General features: G+C 38.0%; 1 protein-coding gene and 1 long non-coding RNA gene across 2 annotated transcripts in view; one reads left to right on the plus strand and one right to left on the minus strand.

The window, feature by feature from the left end:
* Positions 1-16,542, minus strand: part of LOC103912043 (uncharacterized) — a 30,134-nt gene extending 13,592 nt beyond the window's left edge. The window contains exons 1-2 of the long non-coding RNA XR_012388999.1: positions 14,655-16,542; positions 14,437-14,530 (exon numbers count right to left, since the gene is read on the minus strand). This is a non-coding gene — a long non-coding RNA (uncharacterized lncRNA). The remainder of the gene's footprint in view (positions 1-14,436; positions 14,531-14,654) is intronic.
* Positions 1-26,473, plus strand: part of LOC100331556 (signal induced proliferation associated 1 like 2) — an 823,625-nt gene that overhangs the window by 624,158 nt on the left and 172,994 nt on the right. The window lies entirely within an intron of this gene.

Genomic DNA, 26,473 nt, shown 5'->3' on the forward strand with positions numbered 1-26,473 from the left:
GCATTTTGTGACAGGATAGTCTGTACACACACAGCTTTCTGACGCTCCCTACCGAGTGCATCTAAGTTACTAAGAAATGTGGAGGGTTTTATTCTCCCATTCGCCATGCGGTATCAAACATTCAATTAAAACAACACTCTTCCAGCAGTTCCTGCATCCAATATCTGGTTTGTCACGGGGGACATGCAGGAAACGTTCCTGAATGAAAGTGAAAGTGTCAAACCGCAGTCAAAGTCTTCGAATTAAAAATTTGGCATATAATTTGATTACTGATGTCCATGTAAACACAATCACTGTCTTTCTTCCCTTGCGTCTGTGTTTGTTTTGCCTTTGCGAAAATCAGTGCGTCCCCAAACGGAAACTCCTAATTTTATTCAAACCCATCCCTCTTTCCCTGGAGGTATGTGGATTGTGGATGAAAATAAAAAAAGGGGGGGGGGGGTAATGCCCTAATAATATCTCTGGGGAGATATTATTGCGTAGGCCTTTAGAATCGTCATAACTGTGATTATCAAGAGCTGCGGTATCCAGGGTAAAGTCAGCAAACGACTAAGAAGACCCACATTCAGCAGGAGGAGCTGTGGGCGCAAAAGGAAGCTGTCTAAAAGGGATGTCCGAATGCTGACCCTGATTGTATCCAAGATACATAAAGCACAGCAGCCCAACTCACTGCAGCTCCACTCTCCTGTTTACACCAAAACCGTTAGTCTGGAGCTCCAGAGGGTCAGTATACATGGCTGGCTGCTATAGCCAAATTATAGCCTCGTCCTAATGTCAAAAATGGGTTTCAATGGTGCCAGCTGTGAAATTCTTGGGCTGTGGATAATGTGAAACAGGTATTGTTCTCTGATGAGTCCACCTTCACTGTCTTTCCCACATCCGGGAGAGTTACAGTGTTGAGAAACCCCCAAAAAAGCGTCCCACCCAGACTATAGCATGCCCGGAGTAAAGCATGGAAGGGATCAGTGATGGTTTGGGTCCAATGTCTAGACCCAATATTTGTGCTATATAGGCGTGTCACTGCCAAGGAGTACTGAATAATTCTGGAGGACCATGTGACCCAGTGGGTCAAACAATGTATCCTGAAGGCGGTGGTGTGTATCAGGATCAAAATGCACCAATACACACAGCAATACTGGTGACAGAGTGGTTTGATGAACATGAAAATGAAGCTGAACATCTCCCATGGTCTGCACAATCACCAGATGTAAATATTATTGAGCACTTTGGGGTGTTTTGGAGGAGCGAGTCAGGAAATGTTTTCCTCCAGCAGCATCACGTAGTGACCTGAACACTATTATGGCTCAAAATCCATCTGGCCGCTGTGCAAAACTTGCATCTCTCATTCCCAATACCAAACTGATGCTGTATTGGCAGCAAAAGAAGGCCCATGTATGTATTATATAATCACTTTTTGATTTTATTCATTGTTTATGTAATCTGCAATGCTTTAGCAATACTTTATTGCAAGCACTTGACAAGAAGACAGACAGAGGGAGAGAGAGAGAGAGAGAGAGAGAGAGAGAGAGAGACTGGCTGCTGATGCGGCTTTAGCACAATAACAATTCCAGGAAAGCGAGGCCAGGCTGACAGTCCTGAGTGCTGAGTGTTTATCTTCAGCACCACGTGATCCTCAAGCTCAGATAACACAGGCTATGACTAGAACAGCTGTACTTTACTACTATTACCACACTGCAAAATCTGATGACTGGCCTCTGCAGTACAAACATCCCAGCCATGCTAAAGTGTCCCTATTATGGATTATAAAAGGTCATACTTTAGTTCTGGGAATCCCCGACAACATGCATGCAAGCTCAAAAAACTCTGTCAGTGTATTACAAAATGCATTTATGTTTACTTATATATATAACAACAGCTCTCAATTGATTTGTGTAGTGATTCATTTTTCCAAACTCCTCCTCAAGGTCAGGGAGATTTGTGAAAAATGCACTAAAATGAAGCTGGTTTTTCTTTAAAGGGGTCATATTATGCTAAACTCATTTTTAAGGGGTTCAAACACAGATGTGTGGCAGCAGTGTGTAAATATAAACAGCTTTTAATGGTAAAAAATTATAAATTGTTTTTTTTTATATAATCAGACTTCATGAAACAGTCTGCAGAAACACTTTGATTGACATTCTCCATTTGTACGTGTCATCAGAAGGGGAAATCCCCGCCCACTAGTGAACATCTCTCCCTCATTAGCATAGGATGTTAGTAATGTTTTTGAATCTGCCACTATGCTGACACACAGGCATCTGTAGCTCCCCCCTCTTTTGAAAAGAGCACAGTCATTTAAATGTAAAGCGACAGACACCAAAACACCACAATTAGGATCAAAGCCTAAAAGGGTCAGTTTTAGAGAGTTTAAAATATGTGTGTGGTATATATTGGTGTGGTATTTTGAGTTAAAACTTCACATATACACACTCTAGGAGTATCAGAGACTTATTTTACATCTTGTAAAATAAAAGGTGGGCATAGTAGGTCTCCTTTAAAATAAAGGAAAATATCTGGCAACAAGATATTGAAAGGAAACATGTCTTCCCTTCAAATTAAGACTGTTTACATGAATAAAATAAAAAAAAAGACTGAAATAGTGTCAAAATTAAAAGTGCTGTATTCTGCAGGCCAGGCCAGTAGTGACAATTTTTTTATTAGCTGCAGTCCCATGTAGTTATTTTAGCATCATAACTCTGTGTGCAATAGATCAGTGGTCCCCAACCCTCCGCTGCTCATCCGTTTGCACTGGCTGCCAGTTGCTGCTCGCATCAAATTCAAAGCTCTGATGTTTGCCTACGAAGCTATTTCTGGTTTTGCTCCTCCTTATCTGCTCTCACTTCTGCAGATCTATGTGCCCTCCAGAAACTTGCGTTCTGTGAATGAACGTCGCCTCGTGGTTCCATCCCAAAGAGGGAAGAAATCACTTTCCCGAACTCTCGCGTTCAATCTGCCCAGTTGGTGGAATGAACTCCCTAACTGCATCAGGACAGCAGAGTCACTCGCTGTCTTCAAGAAACGACTAAAAACTCAACTATTTAGTCTCCACTTCCCTTCCTAATATGCAATTCTCTCTCTGACTCCTCCACTAACTACATAAAAAAAATATATATATAATGTTTTGCTTCTTACACTTTACACACCTGAAACTTGCCTACAGCACTTATTCATTGTTGCTCTTATAGTTGTGTAAATTGCTTCCTTTTCCTCATTTGTAAGTCGCTTTGGATAAAAGCGTCTGCTATATGACTAAATGTAAACATCTCGAAGATGCTTCAAAGAACCCTCCAAAACTACCTAAAAAACAAAGGGTGCTCACTTGGTCCGAATGCCTCGTCCAAACCCAAGTTCGATTGTCCTTCCCAACTCCGAAATACAGAGAGCCACTTGCGTCTATCTGCCACAAAAACATAAAAAACGTTCAGACATAACATGATGTCTGCACATTTCATTTTTGGAGGTGACAAGCAGACATTATCACTGATTGCACTGGCTCAGTCCCGCTTGTCACCAAGGTAATGTTAGGTGATGCACAGACACACACACACACATGAATGAACGGTATGAAAACTAAAGCTTGTTGTGCAGTTGGCGGTTCACTTCAGTTATTTGGTTCGATTGCATTCATATCAGAAGTGAACTGGACCAGACCGTACTCCAGACCACCTCTTTCTGGCGGACTTGGGAACAGTTCATTGGTGCGCACCCGAGTTCAGAAGACAGCATTCACACTAGCTAAACGTACTATACTTTGACAACAAACAAAACCAGGTGTGGACCAAAAGTGCTAGTGTGAAAGCAGCATTAAAGATGTTGCCAAAGTTCCTCTGGATTTAGTTTGTCTCTGTTATTCTGTATTTTACAGTAGGACGTATTAAATTAAACTAATCAAAATAAATGAAGGCTCTCATGTCTGAGATTTTAAGAGGAAGGAGTGTCTGTGTTGCTCCAGACATGAGTCAATGTGGAGCTAAAAATAGAAACGAGTCTCTCTCTCTCCTCTCTCGCCCAGCCGTGGGTTTTACCCTTATTAAAATATGATGTCTTATGACAGCGTCGCCTTTCTTCTGAGTCATTTTCTGCCTGTCTGTCAAGAAGTGTATTTATATCATGTGTGGACATTATCGGATATGAAGTTTTTGACTGAGAGAAAAATTCCAGATGTGGAAATATAAGATCATTTACATTTGAAAATGAACATGATATTGAGTAGGAAAACCCCAGTCACAACCCAGATTAACTAGATTAGATGTGAATCTAATAAATGAACCCAAAGTTAATTCTATAATTAATTTATAACATGGAGGAAATCATCAACCCCTTAAATAAATAAATCCACAATGAATGAATAAATAAATAAAATTAAATAAAAACAAATGGTCGTCACGGTGGCACAGTGGGTAGCAAGATCGCCTTACAGCAAGAAGGTTGCTGGTTCGAGCCTCGTCTGGATCAGTTGGCATTTCTGTGTGGAGTTTGCATGTTCTTCCCGTGTTGGCGTTGTTTTCCTCCGGCTGCTCCGGTTTCCGCCACAGTCCAAACACATGCGCTAAACAGGAATTGGGTAGGCTAAATTGTCCTTAGTGTATGTGTGTGAATGGACGTTTATGGGTGTTTGCCAGTGATGGGTTGCAGCTGGAAGGGCATCCGCTGCGTAAAACATATGCTGAATAAGTTGGCGATTCAGTCCGCTGTGACGACCCCAGATTAATAAAGGGACTAAGCCGAAAAGAAATTGAGTGAATAAACAAAAAAAAAAAAAGAATATTCAATAAAACGATAAATTGAATAATCAACCCATTAAAACAAATAAATAAATAATTTAAAATAAATAATTAACAATAAATAAAATTAATGTGTAATATATAGATAAATAAAAAATAAATAAATAAAGTGAAAATAAATATTTAATTAAAAAGATAAATTAAATATTCAACCCAAAAATAAAATAAAATAAATAAATATTCAATGAAAAGATCAATAGAATAATTAACCAACTGAAATAAAGTAAAAATAATAATAAATAATAATAAAAAATTAAGTGAAAATGTATACTCAATAAAAAGATAAATTATATATTTGAAACATTAACATAAATAAATAAATAAATAAATAAGTAAAAATAAATATTCAATTCATTAAAATTAAAAAATAATAAATAAACATTCAATAAAAGTATTAATTGAATATTCAAACCATTAAAATTAATAAATAATTAAATATTCAATAAAAAGATAAATTAAATATTCCACCCATTAAAATAAATCAATAAATAAATAAATATTTATATTCCATTAAAAGATAAATTGAATAATTAAACCATTAAAATAAATGAAAAATTTCAATAAAAAGAATAATTAAATATTCAAACCACTAACATAAATAGATAAATAAATAAGTAAATAAATAAACAAGTGAAAATTAATTTTAAGAAAAAAATTTAATATTCAATCCATTAAAATATTTAAATAATATATAATTAATATATAATTAATATATAATATATAATTAAAATAATTAAATAAATAAATTAAAATAAATAAATTAAATTAATGTGTAATAAAAAGATTAATTGAATATTGAACCCATTAAAATAAATAAATAAAAATAGATAAATAAGTGAAAATGAAAATTAAATTAAAAGACTTAATTTAATTTAATTAAATATTCAAATCATTAATAATATTAAATAAATAAATAAATATCTTTTAGTCCTATAATTTTATGTAAATTTGAGTGGAACAGAATATTCAAGTAATATAAAATGGATAGGTAAATGAACGAATGAACAAATGTGTGAGTGAATGAATGAATGAATGAATGAATGAATGAATGAACGAACGAACGAACGAACGAACGAACAAACGAACGAACGAATGAATGAATGAATGAATGAATGAAATAACATTAAACAAATACCCAGTTCAATAGTGGTAAGAACAATAGGCCATTGGATCATTATATAATAATGCAAATATGTGTAATACTGGACACAATTACATGCATAAGCCTAAGTTAAAATACATTTATATTACCAACACTATAAAGCATGCAATAAAAAGTGACTCTCAATCAGTGACTCAAACTGGTCGATTCAGGAATCAGTGAATTGCAGCTTAATTGAACTAAAACATTGAACTGAACAGATTTCAATTGTTTGCAGCAGAATTATTCAGTTATTGAAAATAGAAAAACAGATTTGTTTATTTGCTAAAATATGCCTCGTTTAAATCGAGATTACATCAAGCATTGAATAAAAAATGCACTTTTATATTGAGTCATTTAGCAGACGCTGTTGTCCAAAAGCGATTTACAATGGAGGAGGCATTCAGTGATTCAACAAGTTAACAAGTTAGTTAACTTAAGTTAATTAAGTTATGAGGGGAGGAGTGTTTTTTAATTAATATAGAAAGAGAAGACTGTTTCTACAGGTGGTTTGTCACGCCCACTGACCTGTGTGAGGCACGCTTTATAAATGCACAATGCTTTTTAAGAAATGTGGCAGGATTGTATGAAAGTGCAAATGTGCAAAAGCTGGTGCAAGTGTCGAATAAAGTGAAAAGCATTTACTACAGGTGGTTTGTCAAACCCACTCACCTGCGTCAGATTTGCATCATGTTTTAAGGTTGTCCTGTGCTATGATGTAGGGAAGTGAACATATCTTACATAATTGCATCGAAAAATTCAGGTGTTTTATGTGTGACATGGAGAAATAAGATCATCCATGTTTGGAAAGACATGAGAGAGAGTAAATAACAGGCACATGTTCATTTCTGGCTGAACGGATGCTTTAAACACAAGCGCGGGTGTCATTTATATATATATATATTTAGAGCAACTCAAAGGCATGCCCGCTTCAGATGCTTTTATATAAAGTGAGCTCCTCCGTGTGACATGAACTAGTTTCAATAGCGCTTTAATTTTGATCTTTTTTTTTTCCCTGTCAAAGCCAATCTCTGCTGTGGCTTTGGCCTAGATTGCTTCAAAGGCCTTGTGGAGTTATCTAGGACAGAGCACACCCAACAACAGACACACACACACACACAAAACTCCTCAACCTACAAAAAAAAAAAAAAACACACACACACATTTCCATTGATCAGAGCTGACCAGAAAAATACTGTGAAATCCAGAACATTAAACCAAGAGATGTTTCCTGGAAATGCAGCTGGAGTTCTTGAGTTGTGGAGAAGAGCTGGAAGACCTGAAGCGGCGAGATTAAACAAGGTCATTGTGGAAATAAGAGGAGCTTCTTGTTTGAATGCTTGACTGTCAGTGCAAAATTTTATTCATGCTGTTTTCATATCATTCAAACAGCAATCAGAGAGTTTATCAGATAGATTTAGGGCCTACTCACACTATGCCATCCGTACCGTGCCCAGGACTGTTTCCCGGATGGTTTGAAAAGTGTGAGTGCGCTGAATCGGGCTCAAGCACGGTTCACTTGGCCGGCCCTAGCCCGGTTGGAAGAGGTGTGCTTGAGTGCGGTTCACTTGGGCTTTGGCGCGGTACGCTTGTGTGTGAGTGCAAAACGCGCCTAAAGCCCGAAACTGAAAGTGAGACGTGACTTTTACGGGGCTGTTTCATATGGATTTATTAATCATTCTTACTGTTCAGTGAACGCAAACTGCCGTCGTTTATTAAAGACGAGAACTCCTCACTGCACGACAGCTGCACCTTCAGCAGACCTCCTCAATCCTGCAGCACGAGAGCTTAATGATTGTTTATGAGCTCCAAAAGTGGCGGATCTGTTCGGCGAAATATCTGACTGCGTGTCCCCGCATCCCTAAGGACTGTTTGGCGAAATACTTGACTGCATGTCACTGCATATCAAACGACTGAAACGATATAACTAGAGAAATCTACACTGTGCTGCTGAGTGAGAGAGCGCTTCTCACTGAACAGCGCAGCAGCGATGACGTAAGCGTGCCGAGGCCCATTTGTGGTGTGAGCGCGGGCCGTCGGGGGAGACTGGAGGGGGGACAAGCGTGCTTTGGCCCGGTTCGAGGCAACTGAGTACGGCCTTAGAGAACAGTCTTATAAAGTTTACATACACTCTAAAAAAAGGAGCATAGCAATTTAAAAAAATGTCTGATGGTAAATCATACTAAACGTTTTCTTATTTAGGTCTGTTAGGATTACCTAAATCAGGGGTCACCAATCTCGGTCCTGGAGGGCCGGTGTCCCTGCAGGGTTTAGCTCCAACTTGCCTCAACACACCTGCCTGGGTGTTTCAAGTATACCAAGTAAGAGCTTGATTAGCTTGTTCAGGTTTGATTAGGGTTGGAGCTAAAATCTGCAGGACACCGGAGCTCCAGGAACAAGTTTGGTGACCACTGCCCTAAATGATTTACATTTGCTAAATGCCAGAATAATGAGAGAATTTTTTTTGGTCCCACTTTATATTAAGTGTCCTTAACTACGATGTACTTGCATCAAAAAAATAAACACAATGTACTTACTGCGTTTATAATGTATTTGAGAGCACCTGTGGTGCTCTTGAAATGGGATAGAGGTTGGGTTATGAACAGGTTTGATGGTGTGGGTAGGTTTAAGGGAGGATTGAGGTGTAAGGAATGGTCAACAGTGTATTTACAAATGTAATTACAGAAGTTAATTACAGATGTAACTACATACAGGTATTTAATCAAGCATTCGTACACAATAAATACATGTATTTACACAATAAGTACATCGTAGTAAACTATTAATTCCTGTGTAAGTCCATATTAGTTTAGGACACTTAATATAAAGTGGGACCTCTTTTTTTTTTCTTGACAGTCAAAAATGTACACACATTTCCTTGATAATTTTTTTAGCTTTGTTTTTAAATCGTATAACTTGGGTCAAATGTTTTGGGTCTCCTTCCACAAGCTTTTCACAATAGTTTGCAGGAATTTTGGCCCGTTCCTCCTGACAGAATTGGTGTAATTGGTGGCGGAGTCAGATTTTTAGGCTGTCTTGCTCGCACAAGCTTTTCTCAGGGTGGATTACTGTAATGGACTCCTTTCTTGGCTACCCAAAAAGACAGTCAGACAGTTGCAGCTCATCCGGAACGCTGCGGCCAGGATTCTGACCAGAAGCAGAAAATCAGAGCACATCACACCTCGCGTTCAATCTGCCCAGTTGGTGGAATGAACTCCCTAACTGCATCAGAACGGCAGAGTCACTCGCTGTCTTCAAGAAACGACTAAAAACTCAACTATTTAGTCTCCACTTTCCTTCCTAATCTGAAATTGCCTCTCTGACTCCACCGGTAACTGTACTACAAAAAATAAATAAATAAAAATTACTGATGTTTTGCTTCTGTTTAGTAAAGCATACACTCAATGCATCACCTAGCGGGTTCCACACTGGCTTCTGCATCTTGCTTATATACACTATGAACAGCAGCTACGCTAATTATTTTCTTTATCCTCTATTTTCACCTGGGGATACTCATCCCGAGGCCCTCAGATTATGCGGAGTCACTGATTGGATCCAAGACCAGCGACGTGATGATCCCAAGGATTCCATATCCGGGACCAGGCCATATCCTGAGCTGCTGCTGCGCTGATGGTCGTGGGGAGTGGAGAACATGAGTCTGATTCCAGCGACGCTCCAGGGACAGACGAGTCTTCATTGAGGCCATCTTCCAGCCTAAACCACGGCGAATGAAGCTCTGCACAAGACTTTGGCCAGCGGAGAAATTAAAATGGTCGTGCCCAACTGAGTCTGGTTCCCTCAAGGTTTTTTTTCTTCACTCCCATCAGGTGAAGTTTTTTTTTCCTCTCCGCTGTCGCCACTGCCTCGCATGGTTCAGGATTGGTAGAGCTATGCATCGATGAATTTGCTCTTCAGTGTTTGAACTCTCAGTAATGATTAAATCCCACTGAGCTAAACTGAACTGAACTGAACTTAAACACTAAAACCTGAACCACACTGTTCCAGTTACTGTGATCATTTATGTGAAGCTGCTTTGACACAATCTACATTGTAAAAGCGCTATACAAATAAAGCTGAATTGAATTGAATTAAATTAGACTTTACACACCTGAAACTTGCCTACAGCACTTATTCATTGTTGCTCTTATAGTTGTGTAAATTGCTTCCTCATAAATAAATAATAAATAAATAAATAAATAGTTTGCAACCTTAAAAAACTGAGTAAATCCAATTAATCATTTCTGTCAGTGTACTGTATGAGGAGTGTTTTACACATTTAGGTGTGTCACTTTCATGAATAAAAGAGTCCACAGGACTAAAGCTGAATAACACAGAGCACAAAGGCTGCAGTGAAGGAGCCGTCAGCCGACGAAAGATCTCAATGAAACTGCATCAATGTGGCGGCGCTTTTTCATCTCAGGTGTCTGCAAACCTCCACACACCTGTGCAGTTTCATCAGCTGGAGCCCCAGGGGTGGAGGATGAAAATGTGGAGGAGATACACCTGCTCACACACACACACACACACACACGCTCCTTTGTTTCTGCCTCTTTCTTCTCATAAAGCTTCGCCCAGGCCTCAAACCAAGGTGGAGCTCAGCGATCTGCAGCAGATTCAGGACAAAAACTCAAGCCCCTGGGCTGTTTTCGGGAGGATATTGTACATTGTAAACCTGCGCAGGTGCGATCGTTATGGGGAAAAAAGTGCAAGAAGCTGAATGGAGGAGACGCGGATCTTTCAGGAGGACACAGACGCTGTTCATCTCACTCATCGTCATTCTGGTGGTAATAATGTGTGTGTATTTTCACTTGCTCTTATCCACGCCTTGGACTGAGTTTGCATCTTTTCCTATGCTCTAGTTGAACCCTGAATGAAATTGAATCTTTATGACTGTTGATGCTACTGAAATCAAATTAGCTGCTGTGTTTGTATGTGTAAAGGCTCTTCATTTTGTATTGGATTGCAAGGGTTGCCAGGTTTTTGCAACAAAACTATGGCCAAATGATATAAAAATACGCCACCGCCCATAAATAAAGAACATATTTTACATCACTATATGCATTAAGTACAGTTTCGTCTTTGTAAGTAACTATATTAGTTTATACTGCATTGCATGATGTTGTTTATGATCATTTGAATGTATGCTTGGAAATATTTTTGTTTTATCACTGATTCTAGTTCATTTTGACCTGTAACACTGCAAAAAAAAAAAATCCTTTCTAATGCTACTGAAAGTAAATAAGCTGCTATATTTTATACAGGCGTGTGTGCAAAGACTGTTTATTTTGCAATGGATTGCAAGGGTTGCCAGGTTTTCGCAACAAAACTATAGCCAAATGATATAAAAAAAATATGCCACTGTTCATAAATTAAGAACATATTTCACACCACCATATGCATTATACACTGAAAATAACTGTATATTAGTTTATATTGCATTGCATGATGTTGTTTAGAATAACTTGACTATATGCTTGGAATTAGTATTGTTTTTAACACTCATTCTAATCCATTTTGACCTGTAACACTGCAAAAAAATTTACTTTCTTAGTTACATTTTTTCAGGAGGACACAGAAGCTGTTTATTTCACTCATCGTTATTCTTGTGGTAATAATGTGTGTGTGTTTTCACTTGCTTTTATCCACGCCATGGATTAAGTTTGCATCTTTTCCTATTCTGTAGCTGAATCCTGAATGAAATTGAATCATTATGATTGTTGTTGCTACTGAAACTAAATAAACTGCTGTATTTTACACAGACGTATGCGCAAAGACCGTTCATTTTGCATTGGATTGCAAGGGTTGCCAGATTTTAAAAACAAACCATATCCAAGTGATATAACAAAAATGCCACCGCCCATAAATGAAGAACATATTTTACATCACTATATGCATTATACACTAAAAATAACTGTATATTAGTTTATATTGCATTGCATGATGCTGTTTATGATAACTAGAATTCATTCTTGTAAATAATTTTGTTTCAACACACATTCTAGTCTATTTTGTCCTCTAACACTGGGAAAAATATTACTTAGTTACACTTTTCAGGAGGACACAGAAGCTGTTTATTTCACTCATCATCATTCTGGTGGTAATAATGTGTGTGTGTTTTCACTTGCTTTTATCCAAGCCATGGACTGAGTTTGCATCTTTTCCTATGCTGTTGCTGAATCCTGAATGAAATTAAATCTTTATGATTTTTAATGCTACTGAAACTAAATAAACTGCTATATTTTACACAGGTGTGTGTGCAAAGACCGTTCATTTGGCATTGAATTGCAAGGGTTGCCAGGTTTTCACAACAAACCCAGCCAATTAATATAAAAAAATTATATAAGCGAAATGATATAAAAAATATGCCACCGCCCATAAATAAAGAACATATTTTACATCACCTATATGCATTATACACTTTAAAAATAACTGTATATTAGTCTATATAGCATTGCATGATGTTGTTTATGATCATTTGAATGCATGCTTGGAAATAATGTTGTTTTTAACACTCATTCTAGTTAATTTTGACCTGTAACACTGCAAAAAAAAACAAAAAAACTTTCTTAGTTACACATTTCAGGAGGACACAGACATTTATTTACTTCATTCATCGTCATTCTGGTGGTTATAATGTATGTGTATGTTTTCAGTTGCCTTTATCCACGCCATGGGTTGAGTTTGCGTCTTTCCCTTTGCTCTTGTTGAAAACACGACTATGATTGTTAATGCAACTGAAAGTAAATAAACTGCTATATTTTACACAGGCGTATGTGCAAAGATTGTTCATTCTGGATTAAACTGCATTGCCTGAAACCTGCAGTTTAATGTTTGTGTCTTTATATTGTGCTGCATGATGTTGTTCATCATAATTTGAATACCTGCTCGTAATTATTGTTTTTTTTAACACTCATTCTAGTCCATTTTGAGCAAAAAATGCTCTCTTACTTAGATTTTTTTTGTCTTGTTTCTTGTCCAAATACCTAAAAATGTTTAAATTAAGAAGCATTTTCTAGACAAGCAAAACATATTGTCTTGTTTTAAGAAATAACGTGTCAAAATTAATTGAGTTGAAAAAAAGCAAAATTGTCTGCCATAAATCCAGGGTATTGAGTGAAATATCCCTTTACCCTGCTGCTATGGGTGAACTGGTTGTTTTTAGTGTAACGCAGCAACACCACAGACACACTGAGATGGAGATGATGAATGCTGTAAGGCACATGTAAAACTCAGGAGGACAAAACACATGATGCAACAGAGAGAAGAGCATTACAATATGCATGTGTCTAAAGGCATATACAGGCTATTCCGCTCTAGATTTTTTGTTTTCCATCTGTTGTGATTCTAAAAGATCCACAAAGCATTCTGGTATTTTAAAGAAAGAGATGTACACAAAAGGTTAAACACTCAAATGATTTCAAAGTACAGTCATCATGAAATGGAATTTCCATTTAATGGAAAATTGCCCTTTTGTTCCACTATCATGACTTACATCCACTAGAAATGGTCCTGAAATTAAAAAAAGATATTGGGTGGTGCATGGTTTTGTTCTACGGGGGTCGAATGAATTGTTGAAAGACGGGTGTTGCTAACAAAATGAAGGACGATTGATGAATGAATGAATTCAGTGCAGAAATGAGACACCCGCTGATAGCCCCGCCCCTAAAGGACTGACAGCCCCACCTTAAATGACTGATAGCCCCGCCCTAAATGACTTATAGCCAGGCCATAAATGATTGATAGCCCCGCCCTATTGACTGATAGCCTTGTCCTAAAGGACAGATAGCCCTGCCTTAAATGATTAAAAGCCCCACCCTAAAGGACTGATAGCTCCGCCTTAAAGGACTGATAGCCTCACCCTAAATTACTTTTAGCCACATGCTAAATGATTGATAGCCCAGCCCAAAATGACCGATAGCCCTGCCCCCCTGAAGGACTGATAGCCCTGTCTTAAAGGAATGATAGCCCTGCCCTAAATGATTGATAGCCCCGCCCTAAATGACTGAAAGCTCCACCCTAAAATATTGATAGCCCCGCCCTAAATCACTGACAGCTCGGCCCTAAAGGACTGGTAGTTCGGCCCTAAAGAAATAACAGCTCCGCCCTAAAGCACTGATTGATCTGCCTTAAAGTATTGATAGCCCAGCTCTTAATAACTAAAAGGCTCCACCCAAAAAGATTGATAGCCCCACCCTAAAGTACTGACAGCTCGGCCCTAAAGGACTGATAGCCCTGCCTCAAGGATTGATAGCTCCTGATTGATGGGGGGGGGGGGGTACATGATTATAGGTAAATGGAATATGTGTATATTATATATGTGTAAATAAAATATTTCAAAAGCAAGTAAAACATTGAATTAAAAATGACATTTTAGGTACGCATAAATTGCATAGTGGTGCAATGGTGATAATATAATTCTGTAATGGTGATTACATACAGTAACTTCTAAAGTGTACACTTTAAATTCATGTTGTATTTAATTCAACCTTTTAAAGTTATGATTTCACTAACCTGGAAAAAGTTGATGGATATAGGCAACCTTTCTCAGAATCTCTCATCAGGCTAGTTTTAGCATCAGATGGTAAGGAATAGGTCTGCACTTCACCTGAGGATGAAAACACGAAAGGTTTCACAAAATCATCAGAAAATAAGAAACCTCCAGGACTTTCTGCAAAACACAAATAGAAGAATGCTCATATACTAACTTTAATAAAACAAAAATGACTCACTCACTATCCTTAAGCTTAGTCCCTGATTTATCATGGGGTGCCACAGTGGAATGAACCACCAATTGCTGAACTATCCCTTCAATCCAGAGATTGGCCCATGGTAACCTTTGATTCGGCCCACCATTCCATCTGAGTAGAAAGGGATGGTTAAGAGATTGTCAATTTAAATTTAATGTAACCCTTTGTTTGTTTTAAGCTTTGTCTGTTTGATAAAAGCTTTAACAAATGAAATGTTTTAATTAAATGATGCAAATTAATCAGATTTAGTTTAAATCTATATACTGTCACCTGACAATGCAGACTTTGCTGAGCAAATCAAGTCAAAGGCAGATTCTGCACTGAACTCCACTGCGTTATAAGTGTGATTGTTTGGTGTTACTGCAATAAGTTATCATTTAAAAAAGTTTTACTGCATTAGTTAATACGGTTTAAAGTAATGGTTTCTTTTTATTTTGTAACATTAATATAATAGGAAATTACCCATGGCAACTTTAATGTAATATAGTTTGGTATATTTACCTTCGGCCCACGGCTCTCGAGAATATTTGATTTTTGGTCCTTCATACTTAAAGTTTGGGCACCCTGCTTTAATCAGTGAATAATTAATAACAGTGCTTTTGTGATGAAACCCCACAAAGAATCTATACCAGATAGCATCTGAATGTGGGCCACTTTAGGCAGTTATGTGACACTGGTGGTCTTCCTTCGCCCAGAAAAATCAAATGTGAGCCTGAAGTGGTCCACCTGTACAATGGCAAAAGTGGGCCAAAGATTCCGATACATATATGGGCCATTTAAAGCAAAGATTCGGCACTTATGGCAAAATGTAATCTGAATATAAGACTAATGTGGCCCATGTGGAAAATTATAAATTTGGTCCAAATGATGGGCCACAGTTGGCAAAAATGTGGCATAGTCATTTACGGGTAATCTGGATCTAAACCCTTAGTGGCTCACATGTGTTGGTATAAATGTGCCTTAAGACACATATGGGCCACTTTTGGCAAATATTCGGCACAGTAATCTCTGGCTAATGCGACTGTGAGTCTAATGTGGCCCAGAAGAAAAATGGCAAATGTGGCCCAGTTACCTTAAAACATATGTGGGCCACTTTTGGCAAATATTCGGCAAAGTAAGCTCTGACTAATGTGGCTGTGAGCCCAAAGTGACCCAGAGAAGATTTGACAAATGTGGCCCAGTTACCTTAAAACATATGTGGACCTGTTTTGTGAATATTCGGCAAAGTAAGCTCTGACTAATGTGGCTATGAGCCTAAAGTGGCCCAGAGAAGATCTGACAAATGTGGCCCAGTTATCTTAAAACATATGTGGGCCACTTTAGGCAAATATTCTGCATAGTAAGCTTTGACTAATGTGGCTGTGAGCCTAAAGTGACCCAGAGAAGATTTGACAAATGTGGCCCAGTTACCTTAAAACATATGTGGACCCGTTTTGTGAATATTCGGCAAAGTAAGCTCTGGCTAATGTGGCTGTGAGCCTAAAGTGACCCAGAGAAGATTTGACAAATGTGGCCCAGATACCTTTAACATATGTGGACCACTTTAGGCAAATATTCTGCATAGTAAGCTTTGACTAATGTGGCTGTAAGCCTAAAGTGGCCCAGAGAAGATCTGACAAATGTGGCCCAGTTATCTTAAAACATATGTGGGCCACTTTAGGCAAATATTCTGCATAGTAAGCTTTGACTAATGTGGCTGTGAGCCTAAAGTGACCCAGAGAAGATTTGACAAATGTGGCCCAGTTACCTTAAAACATATGTGGACCCGTTTTGTGAATATTTGGCAAAGTAAGCTCTGGCTAATGTGGCTGTGAGCCTAAAGTGACCCAGAGAAGATTTGACAAATGTGGCCCAGATACCTTTAACATATATGGACCACTTTAGGCAAATATTCTGCATAGTAAGCTTTGACTAATGTGGCTGTGAGCCTAAAGTGACCCAGAGAAGATCTGACAAATGTGGCCCAGTTACCTTAAAACATATGTGGACCCGTTTTGTGAATATTCGGCAAAGTAAGCTTTGACTAATGTGGCTGTGAGCCTAAAGTGGCCCAGAGAAGATCTGACAAATGTGGCCCAGTTACCTTAAAACATATGTGGACCCGTTTTGTGAATATTTGGCAAAGTAAGCTCTGACTAATGTGGCTGTAAGCCTAAGGTGACCCAGAGAAGATTTGACAAATGTGGCCCAGTTACCTTAAAACATATGTGGACCTGTTTTGTGAATATTTGGCAAAGTAAGCTCTGACTCATGTGGCTGTGAGCCTAAAGTGGCCCAGAGAAGATCTGACAAATGTGGCCCAGTTATCTTAAAACATATGTGGGCCACTTTAGGCAAATAATCTGATAGTAAGCTTTGACTAATGTGGCTGTGAGCCTAAAGTGGCCCAGAGAAGATCTGACAAATGTGGCCCAGTTACCTTAAAACAATTGTGGGTCACTTTAGGCAAATATTCTGCATAGTAAGCTTTGACTAATGTGGCTGTTAGTCTAAAGTGGCCCAGATGAGATATGGCAAATATGGTTGAGTATCTCTGGCTAAAGACAGTGTAAGCTAAAAAATGCAGATGAGGTTGGATGTGGCGAGTATGGTACTGTTATCCTACGATAGGTCACATTTGGCAAAGATAAAATACAGGAATCATTTGATAATATAGGGCTCAAACCATAGCTCTTTGACATGGCAGGGTAGTAATATAGCTAATTTGTGGCCCAGATCTGGCAAACAGGAGTGGGCCGCTCTAGAGCCATCATTCCATTCAGTATGTGGTCCAGATGTAAGAGTTTGGTGTGGGACAGATCTGGGCCAGAATAAAAGCAAACTGTGGCCCAGAATAGGGTCAGTTCTGGTTCACTTGGTTAAATTCTGTTTAATATGTGGTATTCTTTGGCATATTTGTGGCAAAGATCTGACAAACAGGAACGGACCGCCCGAGTGCCATCATTTCATGCAGTATGTGGGCCGGATGTAAGTGTCTCATGTGGGCCAGATTTGAGCCACATGAGTTTTACTAGCTGGGATACATCCAAAACAGAAGGCCTTTTACATAACAACTACATTTACAGTAAAGAAACATGGAAAATTCAGTCAGAAATGGATAACAACATGAACATAATCATTTGGAGAACATTGACTGAGTCTTCAAACCAGGCCTCTCAAATGTCTTCCAAGTGTGTGTGTGTGTGTGTGTGTGGAGTTGAATGAGTTGAAGAGCTGGACTCTGCTTTGTCTGAAAGCTCTTGGCAGAAGTGGATGATTCCTGAAAGCCAGAGAAACTCGGCGTCACCCCAAACTGACTCACAAACACAAGAAACTTCCTCGTGGAGCATTAGATCTTGTGTTTCTCCAGCCAGGAAATGAGTCAGGCTTTATTCACTGTCCATCAGTCCGCTGATGGTCCCGCTGAGCCTCCATCTCCACTGTTGCAACTTTAATCCAGAGACTCAATTATTGACTACAGGAGAGGCTTCAGTTCACACAGCGGCGCCGACCCGCTCTCTGAGAGTCGTCTACTGGCTACGATCACTTCCAGAGATGCAGATTTACCCAAGTGACAAAATACTTGTCACGTCAAATGTGTTGTGCAAAAGGAAAATAATAAGAAGAGAATCCAGACACAGGCTTGAGAAGTTTTATTAAATAAAGGAGAGAACAAAAACAAAGCACGGGATGTGGGTGACACATGGACATCATATATGTCACAAAAACAACAGACAATGGGAGGTTAAAGGGTCACGAAACACCAAAACACATGTGTTGAGCTGTTGACAGTCGTATATGTGTCCCACACTGCTAAAAACACTATTAGGACACCTATATTTCACTAAAAAGTGTAAATTGGTTGTTTTTGCGTTATTTCAAGCAACTTCGTACTTCCGGTTTGAAACGAATTTTTGAAGCTGCGTCACGGTCATGAGATAATAGCGTGTATTCCAGCGTGCAGACTGGACGTCTGTGCCAGAGTGAGTCTTATTACGTCTTACAGTGTGATGCATTAATGCATGAGTAAGGCTTGGTTCAAACCAATCTATTGTGCAACTTCATTAATATTCATTAGTCACAGTGTTTAGACGACAGAGACGCCACGTTGTGTTGGCAAAACAAGCGTGAAGTGTTGCTTTTATAGTTTGCTGCCGTTAAGTTTCGTTTTCATTTTCTCTCTGTGAGAGCTCAGCTGGAGTCACGTGTGGATTAACGGTGTACGCGACGCTCGACAACAATAACTTACGTGTCTAAGGAGGATTATTGTTTACCTGAGAGCTGTTCTCATCTGCAAACGCTGAGATCCGGATTCGCTTGTAGTCTTCTCTTAATAAAGACGCGGCTCTAGTTGCTGGTGATTGTCCTGTCTCTACAGATTTGGTAAGTGAGCGACCAGTGCTCTTTGTTTATTCAGTTTGTTCATATCGAACTAAGTTAACTATTGCACTGAATGTAAACATGTTAGCACCACAACCAAACTTTAACCTCGTGTAGGATTTTCACCGCATTTAGTGACCGGAATAACACACGCGGCTTTCTGACACTACCTGCCGTGTGCATCTAAGTTTCCGGGAAATGCAGAGTTTTTTTTTCTCTCATTCGCCGTGCGGTATCAAACATTGCATGAAAAATACACGCTTAGAGCAGCTCCTCGAATCAAATATCTTGTTTGTCGCGAGGGGCATGAATGAATTCCCTGAATGAAAGACCCAAACTGCAGTTAAAGTCCACCATTGTGTGTGTGTGTGTGTGTGTGTTTTGACTCTGAAACTCAGCGCACCCAAATAGACACTCCCACACCATGCCTCTTTTCTTCCTCCGACACTCCCCCTAAATAGAGCTGGACACGTTCACTTTTCTGACTTTTTCCAAAGTAGAGGTGTAAAAACATCCTGCTGAAACGAGGGGGCTTCATGGCCGTTTAGCACAAGAGTGAAATGAAAGTGAAACGTGAAGCAAAAAACAATTAACTAAACAAGATAACAAGTGGGTGGAAACAAATAAACAACAAAGGTATCTAATGACTATGGGAACACAAAGACTGAACAGAAAACACACGACAAACAAGAAATGTAAATCATCCTGACAATACTAGAGTAAACGCAATAGTGTTCTTGAACTATAATACTCTACCTGACAGAAGTCTGGTCGCCTATCCAAGTTTTAGGTACAACAAGTAATCACTTGACTTCTAGTTGATCATTTGGTATCAGAAGTGGCTCATATGAAAGGCAAAGGCCTGTAGATTTTGCTTATTTGAGCACAATAAAATATGATCATGCCTTGATGTTGAATGATTTCATTAGGACAGTAAGTTCTGACTCTGCTTAGACTAAAGTGTCATCACTGAACAGAAATAATGTCCAGTATAGAATATAAAGTTCTGCTGCAGTGGAGACAGAATGAATATTGTGTCTGACTCCATCATGAGCTTGGAGGACTGCATCCATACATCTCTGACTCAAATCACTGATTAATAAAGTCATCTGGAATGGCAAAGAAAGCGTTCCTGCAGGACTCCCAGAGTTCATCAAGACTCTTTAGATTCATCTTTAATGCCTCCATCTTACCAAAGAAAACATTGCTCAATAATGTTCATGTCTGGTGACTGGGCTGGCCAATCCTGGAGCAGCTTGACCTTCTTCACTTTCAGGAGCTTTGATGTGGAGGCTGAAGTATGAGCAGGAGCGCTATCCTGCTGGAGAATTGTCCCTCTCCTGTGGTTTGTAATGTAATGGGCAGCACAAATGTCTTGATACCTCAGGCTGTTGATGTTGATCATCCACTCTGCAGATCTCTCGCACAGCCCCCATACTGAATGTAACCCCAAACCATGATTTCTCCTTCAACAAACTTGACTGATTTCTGTGAGAATCTTGGCTTCATGTGGGTTCCAGTAGGTCTTCTGCAGTATTTGTGATGATTGGGATCTACCTTCTGCAACTTTTCCAAATGATCAACTAGAAGTCAAGTTATTATTTGTTGCTCTTACATCTGGAATCCACCACAAGATATTTGTCAGGTGTATAGTATTATTAACTATAGTGAAGTGATAAACTGTAGCATTTACTACAATAAACTGCAGTCTAATATACTCTATTGTTGAACAGTATTGGGTCATTTGTTTACAGTACTTTAGTTGTTATCATAGTAACTTTATAATCAACACAGCAGATTAATCATGTAGTAGCATGGGTTTGATATATTTTTAGAAAGTAGGGATGTAACAATATTGTAAATACCGTCATACCACAATAGTAATTTTTTTCAATATTACCGTAGGCGCATGACTTAATAAAACTATATTTCTGAGAAAAGTTTGCTTAGGCGAATGAAGCGAACGGGAGGTAGCGGGAACTACAATTCCCATCAGCCTAGGCGTGGCCATCATCCTTTGCGGTCTGTTGTCACTACAGATCCAGTAATGCGGAAATGGAGTGTGCTGCTAGTAGCGGGGAAGAAAAAGATCTGGAAATGATCGAACCTAAAGCAGGTTTTAAATCAGATGTGTGGAAGTATTTCGGTTTCTTTCTAAAAAGATACGAAAAAGGAGAAAAGGTGACAGACAAAGAAAACAACAGTATGCAGGCACTGCCAGACTGTGGTGAAATATAAGTCGGGGAATACGACTAATAACAGTCATGGCGACCGCAGAACACAGCACACTGTTCAGATTGATGCAGACATTGGCTTGTACTGGAAAGAGACCTCTATCTCACTCATGGCTTGTCCTCTCAAGTGGTGGAAAGACAATGCACAGCGTTACCCACTGCTGTCAACCTTGGCTAAATCATATCTCTCTGTCCCAGAAACCTCAGTCCCAAATGAGAGAGGGTTTTTTCTGCTGCGGGGACCATGCCCAGAGATCCAGCTTTTACCAGATTATAGTTATATGATAATTTTCCTTAAAAACCCATCTCTATCTAAGTGAGTGAGTGATTAAATGTTGAATGTGATGAGTTTTCAACAATTTATTTATTTAACTTTATTTTTTTATATTGTTAAATAGTTTTTTGTTATTAAAATTGAAAAATTGAAGTTCCTGTTTCGAAGCTTACAGATAGTTGGCTAATTTGTATGTCATTGATATGTTCAGTGTTAAGGTAAATAAACACTTTTGGCACTTTTTTCGAGTCTTTTCATTAGTTTTGTCTTTCCTGTAAATTATTCAATAAATACCGTACCGTGCCATTCATACTGAGGTATTATCGTACTGTGAAATTTTGATACCGTTACATCCCTATTAAAGAGCTTTTTATAGATGTAGTTTTATGTAAAGTAAATGTTTTACATTAAACTTTTGCAAATTTAACACTGTTTCCATCCCATGAGAGAATCCCAAGAGAATGACATCATCACTTCCTGGGAAACATTTGGCCCGTTTCCACCGAGTGATACAGTACGGTATGGCATGAGTCGGTACAGGTCACCTTTATCAGGCTTGCGTTTTCACTACTAATGTTACCCTTTTAGCGAGCCTGGTGTATGACATAAAGTTTCAGTCGACATCATTCACGTAAAGCTGTACGGGTCGTTCACATATCATATGAGAAGCACTTTTCACAAAACAAACGCTTTATACACATAAATACTATGTAGCCTACTGTTACATCTGCAATTATATAAAATAAATAAATAAATGCAACATATATGAACACATACAGCCCCTTACAGTCTCTGATATGTTACCAATTACAGAAGAACTACACACAGCAGACATTTAGTCCTTATTTGGCTTCAAAAACAACACACACAGAGCAAACAGTCAGTGCAAACCTCTCATCATGTGTCTATAATCTTCACCAGCACATGTAACCTCTGTCAGAGAGTAATTCCTTCATTTTGAGTTCCTAACAGTCCGAAAGGTTATGATAATAGTTAAACACAATAGTTTGTTCATCTTTAAGGTTGCTGAAAGAATCATTTGATCATTTGCTGTTTTGGCTTCTTCTTTGTTTCTTTGCATATCACTTTCTCGTTTGTCCATTTCTAAAAGTACTGGATGTCAGAAGCACTTCAATAATTATGCGCACATTATTATCATCAGCTCAAGAAGTTGGTTATTTAAAATATAGATGCGCGGCTAGCGCACGCGATTTCTCTGGAGAAAGTGAAACCGCTCGTGCTTTAAGACGACCTCGTAAACAAAAACAGGACGCGGCAGATTTTGTTCTTCTTGGCTTTGTGGCTGTTCATCAAGACGACGACAAGCTTTGTTTGAGGTCAAGTCGACAATGGCTTGTTATTATATGTACAGTTGAAAGCAGAAGTTGACATACACTCTAAAAAAAGGAACAAAACCATTTTTTTTAAATGTCTGACGGTAAATCATACTAAACGTTTATTATTTTAGGTCCGTTAGGATTACCCAAATCATTTACATTTGCTAAATGCCAGAATGATGTGAGAATTTTTTTTTTTTTTAAGAATATTTCATTAATTTCTAGACAGCCGAAAATTTACATCCATTTTCTTGGTATTTGTTTAGCTTTGTTTTTAAACTGTACAACTCTGTATCCTTCCACAAGCTTCTCACAATAGTTTGCAGGAAATTTGGCCCGTTCCTCTTGACAGAATTGGTGTAACTGAGCCAGATTTGTTGGCTGTCTTGCTCGCACAAGCTTTTTCAACTCTGCCCACACATTTTCTATAGGATTGAGATCAGGGCTTTGTGATGGCCACTCCAAAACCTTCACTCTGTTGTTCTTACAGCACATTTGAACTCATGTGGCAGTATGCTTAGGGTCATGGTCTGTTTAGAAGACTCATTTGTAGCCAAGTTTTAATATCCTGGCTGAAGTCTTGAGATGTTGCTTCAGTATTTCTCCATAATGTTCTTTCTTCATGATGCCATCTATGCTGTGAAGTGGACCAGTCCCTCCTGCAGCAAAACAGCCCCACAACATAATGCTGCCCCCCCCCCCATACTTCACAGTTGGGATGGTGTTCCTAGGCTTGTAAGCTTTCCCCTTTGTCCTCCAAATGTAACACTGGTCATTATGGCCAAACAGTTCAATCTTAGCTCCATCAGAGCACAGGACATGTCTCCAGAGGTGAGTCCCCAGGGTAATTTAGCAGATTGTAAACTGGCTTTGTTGTTGATTGTGGCTTGTTGATTTTCTCATGTTGTCACACAAGGCAGCAGTGTGTTTGAGGTTTTCCTGTAATACTATTCTACAGTTGTGCCTCACATTAACTCAAATGTTGTCAATTAGCCAATCAGAAACTTCCAAAACCTCGACATCATCAGTTTTTTTCAGAGTCAGAATAATCTTATTGTATGTAAACTTGACTTTCAAAAAAAGTTAGAACAATTCCTCAAAAAATATCTCTCTCATTATTCTGCTTTTAAGCAGAACAGAAACAAATGTGATCATCCTAACTTACCTAAAAGAGAAAACGTTTAGTCACATGAACATTTTTTAAATGGTTTTGTGCCCTGTTATACAGTGTTTGTAAACTTCTGGTTTAAACTGTGTATATTATTACCGTGTAATGTCTCAGCTGTGTGTTTAAAAATGGCGGTTCCTTTTTTTTCCTTTTCCGGCTTGTGTGAAGTATGAAGTGACATAAAACAAATGTTGATCTATTTATATTTATGACAAACTGCAAGCTTTAGAGATTTACATCAGGTTTATTTCTTCTAAGTGCTAATTTGGTCACTGTTTAGGAGCAACACTAGCTTATAAATATCCTTAAGACTAACAGACTGATACTAACATCTAAAAAAACCTGTAGACTTTATTAATGAAGCAATAATAAAAAATAAGAGTCTAAAACTATTGATTGTAATAATAATAATTCTTTATATATATATATGCCGGGGTTAAACCCTTATTCTTTTTTCGAAGGACATACGAAAGATGTTCCTCACTGAGCAGTATAGAGTTCCCCTTCAATATACTGGGGCATTAGGACCCACACAGACCGCAGGTTGGGCTCCCCCTGCTGGCCTCACTAACACCACTTCCGGCAGCAACCTAGCTTTCCCATCCTAACTGCTAACTGCCGGCATTATTGTGTCTGTAATGTCCAAGTGAAGGCATTTCTGACTCATCACAGCTGTTATTCCTGATCAAGAGTGAGTCAAACGTTTACTGAGGTAAAATCTGTGATGCAATGAACATCCTGCGATCTTGGGTTTCATTCCAGCTATGATTCAGATGGCGAATGTGATGGAAATGATTACCGTTCACCGTTGAATAAGATCTGGACTGGCTTTTAAACAGCACTGCATATGCATGTTATATGATTCATAAATACAGTCATGCATTCACATGCCATATGGCAATCAGTTTGTGTTCCTTTATGGAAAACTATAATGAAGACAATATGTTTGAAAAAGATATTATTTGAAAGGATACATCAAATATGAAAAACGCACGAAAAACGTGCGCTAGTAAACACTCATTTCTAATTATTTTTATCTTTGCCATCATGACGGTACGTAATATATGAATAGATATTATTCCAGACATTATTATTCAAATTAAAGCGATGTTTAAAGGCTTAACTAGAATAATTTGGCAAGTTACTGGATAACAGTGATTTGATCTGTAGTCAATCAAAAGCAATTTGTTAAGGGGCTTGAAATATTGAAAATTTAAAAAAATCTAACAGAAAATAATGAAAATATTTGCTGCTCTGTTAAATCAGGAAGTATAAATAAATTAATTAATTAATAAAAATACCCAGGAGGGTTATATATATATATATATATATATATATATATATATATATATATATATATATATATATATATATATATATATATATTTACATTACATATTTGTATATTTAAATATATATATATATATATATATATATATATATATATATATATATATATATATATAATATTATATTATATTATATTACATTACATTAATTATATTATATTATATTATATTATATTATATTATATTATATTATATTATATTATATTATATTATATTATATATATTACATTTCTGTCTGGTTTTTGAATCTGATTGGCTGATAGCCAAGCGATTTTTCGGCTAGTAACAGCACTTGACCCGTTTCTTCACCTTTCACCCTTGTGTATTACTCCACCCACATACAGCAACAAGCAGAGGACACTCTACAGTTTAACAAATGTTGCTGCTTTTGGGCAACATAATGTACTTCTGAGGCTTTTTTAGTTGAGATTGTAGTTGTTTAGATTGTAACTATGCAGTTTATTTATAAGGACAGTGCATATTTTTAAATACTTATAATTTCTGAGAGACAGCTTCGGCGGCCATTAGCCTGTCTTGAGCAAAAACGATTACCGTTGTTCCTCCACAAGATGGCGACAGAGACGCATAATAAGCCCTTAGAGAAGAAAAAAAAAAACTTAGAAGATAACAGGTAAATGACTTCAACCGATGACGTCGATCTCTCTCTTTTGTGTGTTGTATTGCTGTATTTATACCGTAGTACTATTATGATATCCCAATCGAGAAAAACTGGGAAATGTCTGTAGACTGATGGCATTTTCTGTTGTTTAGCCTTATAACCTTAAAATGTGAGCAAAATCATCTGTTTTGTCATCACTTTAGACATAACGCTAGAGAATCATTCAAACACTAGCTCTAAAATGGCGTTAGTGAATTAGTAACTGCTTCAGCTACTTCAGATGCAGACGTGAATGAATATTACATACATACAAAAGCACTTTGAGACTCTCACAGTTTGATTTTCTTTTTTATATACACGATTATGCCGTCAAACTGTTGTATAAAAGGCCTGGGGCTTTGTGCCAGTGCACGTCTCCTACCAGTGCCGATATACAGCCATATCGCACTGCTACGAGTGTG

This window comes from Danio rerio, chromosome 13, assembly GCF_049306965.1.
Source record: "Danio rerio strain Tuebingen ecotype United States chromosome 13, GRCz12tu, whole genome shotgun sequence".
Classification (NCBI taxonomy): domain Eukaryota; kingdom Metazoa; phylum Chordata; class Actinopteri; order Cypriniformes; family Danionidae; genus Danio; species Danio rerio.